This window comes from Cetorhinus maximus, chromosome 5 (genome assembly GCF_964194155.1).
Source record: "Cetorhinus maximus chromosome 5, sCetMax3.hap1.1, whole genome shotgun sequence".
Classification (NCBI taxonomy): Eukaryota; Metazoa; Chordata; class Chondrichthyes; order Lamniformes; family Cetorhinidae; genus Cetorhinus; species Cetorhinus maximus.
Window position 1 is genome coordinate 37,885,232 of NC_135883.1, and position 7,519 is coordinate 37,892,750.

The following is a 7,519-nucleotide window of genomic DNA, read 5'->3' on the forward strand; positions in this document are numbered from 1 at the left end:
CGTCTGTCACGTAACCGGGGGGAGCCGGCGTCTGTCACGTAACCGGGGGCAGTCGGCGTCTGTCACGTAACCGGGGGCAGCCGGCATCTGTCACGTAACCAGGGGCAGCCGGCGCCTGTCACGTAACTGGGGGAGCCGGTGTCTGTCACGTAACCGGGGGCAGCCAGCGTCTGTCACGTAACCGGGGGGAGCCAGCATCTGTCACGTAATCGGGGGGAGCCGGCATCTGTCACGTAACTGGGAGGAGCCGGCGCCTGTCACGTAACCGGGGGGAGCCGGTGTCTGTCACGTAACCGGGGGGAGCCGGCGTTAGCAATGTAACCGGGGGAAGCCGGCGGCAGTCATGTAACCGGGAGGAGCCGGCAGCAGTCATGTAACTGGGAGGAGCCGGTGGCAGTCATGTAACCGGGAGGAACCGGCGACAGTCATGTAACCGGGAGGAGCTGGCAGCAGTCATGTAACCGGGAGGAACCGGCGACAGTCTTGTAACCGGGAGGAGCCGGCGACAGTCTTGTAACTGGAAGGAGCCAGTGTCACGAATGGAACCACAAGGATCCAGCATCAGTAATATAACACCAAGAAACTGGCATCAGAATTGTAACCAGAAGAAACCAGTGTCAGTATCAACATCCCGGGGAGGTTACTATTGACCAGAAACTGAACTGGGCTAGCCATATAAATACTGTGGCTACAGGAGCAGGTCAGAGGCTGGGAAATCTGCGGCGAGTAACCCACCTCCTGACTCCCCAAAGCCCGTCCACCATCTACAAGGCACAAATCAGGAGTGTGATGAAATACTCTCCACTTGCCTGGATGAGTGCAGCTCCAAAAACACTCAAGAAGCTCAACACCATCAAGGACAAAGTAGACCACTTGATTGGCACCCCATCCACCTTCAACATTCATTCACTCCACCAGCGACACAAAGTAGCAGCAGTGTGTACCATCTACAAGATGCACTGCAGAAACTCACCAAGGCTCCTTTGACAGCACCTTCCAAACCTGTGACCTCTACCACCTAGAAGGACAAGGGCAGCAGACACATGGGAACACTATTACCTGCAGGTTCCTCTCCAAGCCACTCACCATCCTGACTTGAAATCTTCCTTCACTGTCGCTGAGTCAAAATCCTGGAACTCCCTCCCTAACAGCATTGTGGGTGTACCCACACCACATGGACTGCAGAGGTTCAAGAGGGCAGCTCACCACCACCTTCTCAAGGGCAACTAAGGATGGACAATAAATGCTGGCCCAGCCAGCGATACCCACATCCCACGAACGAATATAAAAAAAAAACCAACAAGGGACCAGCATCGGTACTGTAACTGTGAGGAACCAGCATCAGCAATGTAAATACAGGGAGCCGGAGTTACTAATATAACCGTGAGGAACCAGCATCAGCAATGTAACCATGGGGAGCCTGTGTCAGTAAAGTAACCGTGGGGAGCTGGCATTGATAACATAACCACGTATTCTGGCATTAGTGTGTAACTGGAAGATGCCGGCGTTGGTTATGTAACCATGGGGGGCCAGCATCGGGAATATAACTGGAAGGAGTTGGTGTCATTCACATAACTATGGGGAGCCAGCGCTGCTACTGTAACCATGAGGAATCGGAGTCAGTAACGTAACTGCAGGGAGCTGCCTACAGTAATGTAACTGCGGGCAGCCAGTGTCGGTATGTAACCGCAGGGAGTCGCTGTCGGTAATGTAACTGCGGGGAGGCGGCATCTGTTATGTAACTGCGGGGAGTCAGTGTCAATAATGTAATGACAGGGAGCCAGTGTCGGTGATGTAACTGTGGGGGGCTAGTGTCACTAACATAACTGTGGGGAGTCGGTGTTGGTAATGTAACCGCGGGGAGTCGGTGTCGGTAATGTAACCATGGGGAGTCAGTGTCGGTAATTTACCCACAGGGAGCCAGTGTCACTAACATAACCACAGGGAGCCAGTGTCAGTAATTTACCCACGGGGAGCCAGTGTCACTAACGTAACCACGGGGAGCCAGTGTCACTAACGTAACCACGGGGAGCCAGTGTCACTAACGTAACCACGGGGAGCCAGTGTCACTAACGTAACCACGGGGAGCCAGTGTCGGTAATTTACCCACGGGGAGCCAGTGTCCGTAATTTACCCATGGGGAGCCAATGTCACTACCGTAACCACAGGGAGCCGGTGTCAGTAATGTAACCGCTGGGTGTCGGTGTTGGTAGTGTAATCATGGGGAGTCCGTGTCAGTAATGTAACCGCAGGGAGCCGGTGTCACTAACATAACCATGAGGAGCCGGTATTGGTAATGTAACTACAGGCTGCCAGTGTCAGTAATGTAACCGCTGGGAGTGTGTATTTGTAATGTAATCACAGGGAGTCGGTGTCGGTAATTTAACCATAGGGAGCTGGTGTCGGTAATGTAATCGCAGGGAGTCGGTGTCAGTAACGGAACCGCAGGGAGCTGATGCCACTAATGTAACCACGGGATGCTGGTACCGGTACTGTAACCGCAGGGAGTCGGTGTCGATAATGTAACAACTGGGAGTCAGTGTCAGTAATATAACAGCTGGGAGTCAATGTCGGTAATATAACAGCTGGGAGTTTGTGTCTGTAATGTAACTGTGGGGAGTCGGTGTCACCTAACATAATCGCGGGAGTTGGTGTCGGTGATGTAATCACCAGGAGCCGGTGTTGGCAATTTAACCACAGGGAGTCGGTGTCAGTAATGTAATGACAGGGAGCCAGTGTCGGTGATGTAATCGCAGGGAGCCAGTGTCAGTAATGTATTCACGGGTAGTCAGTGTCGGCAATGTAATTGCGGGGAGTCGGTGTCGGTAACAGAACTGCAGGGAGCCGGTGCCACTAATGTAACCACGGGGTGCTAATGTCGGTAATGTAGCTGCGGGGTGCCGGTGTCAGTGCTGTAACTGCAGGTAGTCGGTGTCAGTTATGTAACAGCAGGGAGTTGGTGTCAGTAATCTAACCAGGGGGAGTTAGTGTCAGTAATGTAATCACAGGGAGCCAGTGTCGGTAACGTAACCGCAGGGTGCCGGTGCCACTAATGTAACTATGGGATGCCGGTGACGGTAATGTAACTGCGGGGACTCGGTGTCGGTAATGTAACCGTGGGGAGTTGGCATCACTAATGTAATTGCGGGAGTTGGTGTCAGTAATGTAACCACGGTGAACCAGTGTCACTAATGTAACCATGGGGAGCCAGTGTTGATAATGGAAATGCAGGAAGCTGGTGACAGTATTGTAACTGTGGAGAGCCGATGTTCCCAATGTTTAGCTGGAGGAAGTGACTTTTCATCCATGAATGGTTACAGGACAAGCAGTGTGATAACACAGAGAGGTATGATACTTCTAGCAAATATTGCTCCGGGTACATATCCAACTCTCTCTTGAATTCACTTACGCAATCATCCATCACTGCCTCACTTGCTTTCAAGTCCCCACATTCACCATGCTCTGTGGTTAAATCTTTTCATCCTCACTCAGAGTTTCAGGCCATTCCCTTTTGTTGCGGAATAATTACATGTCAAAGCACAGGAGGAGGTCATTTGGTCCATCATACCTGTGCCAGCTTTTTGAAAGAGCTACACAATTAGGCCTAACCCCTTGCTCTTTCCTCACAACACTGCAAATTAGTATCTATCCAATTCCCTTTTGAAATTTACTATTGAATCTGCTTCCATCGCCCTCTCAGGCAGCGCATTCCAGATCACAACTCGCCACATTAAAAAAATTCTCATCTCCCTCTCCCCCACTAGTTGTTTTGCCAATTATTGTAAATCTGATTCCTCTGTGTTCTGACCATCTTGCCAGTGGGAAAATTGTCTCCTTATCTACTGTATCAAAGCCCTTTGTTATTTTGAATACCGGTATTAAAAAGTCCCCTACACCTTCTCTCCTCTGAGGACACCAATTCCAGTTTCTCCAAATCAGAATTATGTTAAAACTATTACAGTTTACTTTGGCTAAGCCCATTATGATAAAAGGGAACCTCAACTTGCTCCCCTCCAGTTTAAACATAGAGCATGACCATGTATTGAAGCACAGACTGATTCACGGTGGTGGGGACCATCGAGCAGCGGATTCCTGAATCTAGCCTAAAGGGGTTGCCAACCATACCATTGTTGGGCATATTCCTGAAAGTTTCAACATGTGATCTGCCATCTCCACCACTGAGTTCCCAACATGTCCATCATCATACACTGCGCCCTGCCCTCCCCATAGCCAATTGGAAATCAAAAAAACTAATTGAATGATGTTTGACGATCAGCCAAACCGCTTTTTATTCCCCCATTTCCAATCATTTTACAACCAATGTAAAAGATATGAACTTTTTTTTCTCGAAACGTCCCATGATTTTTCTCCTGGGTTTGCTCACAGCAATGTGTCCAGGAGTTTAATCTTTACTTCCTGGGCTCTGCAGGGTAATCCTGTGGAAGGGTTGGCAACCAAAAATAAAACTAGTCTGTCACAGTTAAGGCACCTCCTCATTAATGTTTGATTTCCTCCACCTCAATCTTAGGGGCCTGTTGTGCAAAGAAACTTATTTTCAAAAAGATCGTTACAGTCCTCGTTGGAAATCGGACCTCCAACCCGCTGGTCAATCATTTATCCTTGTATAGCTATTTGAATCATTTAACAAATGCTCAAATTAACATCTGTACTGTGTCACTCTACGAAAGCAGCAGAAAATCAGTGACACACAAAAGGAACCACAGCCTGTAGTTTCCAATGGTAAATACTGGGTTATATATAACAAGATAAGGCCTTCCTACAAACTCTGGCCCAGTTGCACAGGCTCCTATAGTTTTTGTGGCTCTGTCTCCCCCACCACACATAGGAGCTGAGGAAGTGAGTGAAAAATAAATCAAATCAAAGCAGCAAACACTCGATTAAAGTGTCGACAATAAACACAGACAGAGGCCACATTCCACCCTCCCACCACCCCCATCCCGTCTCGCCTTCCCTTTTGTAACTTGCCTGGTGGGGGAGCCGAAGGTTTGTCAAGCTCAGAAAATATCTGTCAGACAGGCAGCCATTCTGCCAGGGGGGAGGAGGCAGAAGGAAAAAAAGGCAGGAAGCCAGCTGATCCGATCAAAACACGGGAGGAACAGCTCCTTCCCACAAGCCCTACATCTCATGAGACTTGGACGTTACTTAGCTGTGAGTGTGACTAACCCCATCAGCTGGCTGTGTGCAGCAATTGTGCAAACGCTGCAGCCCCACACAGCAACTCAGCTTTCATGCACCAGCTGAATTTTAAATCGTCTCACATCTGGCTAAGGCAATTTTCAAATTTCCGTACTTTTTTAATCCTCGAAGGATCTTCAATTTTATAAAAGAAACAGCAAAAATGAACAAGATCAGCTGTTGTGCAGAACCCCAAATAAGTTTTGCCGACAGAAATGATTCACTTTGTTCTCCACACTACCATATTGAGATTCTTTTTAATACTAATTTCAATTACTTTCCAGCGTGTGTCTACAGTACCTTCAGTTCCCTCTTTAATTTAAAAAAAAATGTTCACTTTGGAGCTTTTCTTCATTCCAGTTTGCAGAATAATCCCAGACAATGGTTCCAGGGATGAAGAGCTTCAGTTATGAATTTAGATTGGAGAAGTTTTCCTTGGAGAAGAGAAGGCTGAGAGGAGATTTGATAGAGGTATTCAAAATCATGAGGGGCCTGGACAGAGCAGATAGGGAGAATTTGTTCTCAGTCATGAAAGGATCCAGAACAAGAGAGCACAGGTTTAAAGTAACAGACAAAAGAAACAAAAGTGATAGAGGGGAAAGTACTTTCTCACATGGCATAAGGTTGAGGTCTGGAATGGTGGAGGCAGGTTCAATCAAAACAATCAGAAAGTTAATTAGACTGTTATCTGAAAAGGAAGAATGTTCATGGTTACAAAGAGAAGGCAAGGGAATGGGACTAAATGAATTGATCATTTGGAGAGCTGGTGCAGACACAGTGGGCTGAATGGCCTCCTTCTGCGCTGTAACAATTCTGTGAAGCATATGCCAGGAATTCTGTCAAAATTATAACAAGAAACCAGTTGTTCATCCTAACCAGTCCATGTTGGTGTTTGCCACTCCCTCACCCCTACCAGTATCCTAATTCCTATATGCTTGCCCGGTTCCCATTATCCTGCTTTCCTTCAATCTGTCTAGCTTTGCTATTGCTGTTGTGAGACTTCGATGTGCACAAACTGGCTGCCAAGTTTCAATAACAGCAGCTTGCATTTATACAGCACCTTTAACATAGCAAAACATCCCAAGGCACCTCACAGGAGCATTATCAAATAAAATTTGCCACCAGGACACCAAGTCACATGAGATATCAAATTATAGATCAGAAAATTGTTTTAAAGCAACTTAAAGAAAGATAAGGAGGTATAGGGAGCAAATTCTAGAGTTTAGGCAGCTGAAGGTACAGTTGCCAATGGTGGAATGATTAAAATAGAGGATGCGCAAGAGGCCATAATTGGCGAAGTGCAAAAACCTGGGGAGGCAGTAATGTAGTGGTATTGTCACCGGACTAGCAATCTAGTGACCCAGGGAAATGCTTTGGGGACCTGGGTTCGAACCCCACCACAGCAGATAAAAATCTAGAATTAAAAGAGAAACCATTGTTGTTTGCTGTAAAAACCCATCTGGTTCACTAATGCCCTTTAGGGAAGGAAATCTGCTGTCCTTACCTGGTCCTGGGCTACATGTGACTCCAGATCCACAGCAATGTGGTTGACTCTTAAATGCCGCATCAAACCACTAGAAAGTTAATAAAGAATGAGACTGAACCGACCTAGGCACTGGAGACGACAATGGCAAACTCAGCCCTGTCGACTGTGCAAAGTCTTCCTTTCTAACATCTGGGGCTTGTGCCAAAATTGGGAGAGCTGTCTCACAGACTAGTCAAACAACAGCCTGAAATAGTCAAAAATACTCATGGAATCGTAACTTACATTTGATGTACCAGAAACCACCATCACGAGCCTGGGTATGTCCTGACTCAGCAGAGGTGGCTGCACAGTGCTATACGGTTGGGAGGGAGTTGCCCTAGGAGTCCTCAATATTGACTCCAGACCTCATGAAGTCTCATGGTATCAGGTCAAACGTGGGCAAGGAAACCTCCTGCTGATTACCATGCTCCACGCTCCCCCCCCCACCAGTGAATCAGTACTCCTCCATGTCGACCCCACTTGGAGAAAGCACTGAGGGCAGCAAGGGCACAGAATGTACTCTGGGTGGGGGACTTCAATGTCTATCACCAAGAGTGGCTCAGCAGCACCACTACAGACCGAGCTAGCCTGATCCTAAAGGACATAGCTGCTAGACTGGATCTGCGGCAGGTGGTGAGGGAACCAACGAGAGGGAAAAACATACTTTATCTCATCCTCACCAACATTCCTGTTGCAGATGCACCTGTCATTAACAATATCAGTAGGAGTGACCATCTCATGGAGATGAAGTCCCATCTTCACAATGAGGATACCCTCCATTGTGTTGTTTGGCACTAC

The 7,519-nt window shown here is 47.8% G+C and overlaps 1 protein-coding gene across 1 annotated transcript in view; it reads right to left on the minus strand.

Moving 5' to 3' along the window:
* Positions 1 to 5,138, minus strand: part of psen2 (presenilin 2) — a 28,640-nt gene extending 23,502 nt beyond the window's left edge. The window contains exon 1 of the mRNA XM_078541747.1: positions 4,987 to 5,138. The gene's annotated coding sequence lies outside the window, so the exon portion shown is untranslated. The remainder of the gene's footprint in view (positions 1 to 4,986) is intronic.
* Between the last annotated feature and the right edge of the window lie 2,381 nt (positions 5,139 to 7,519).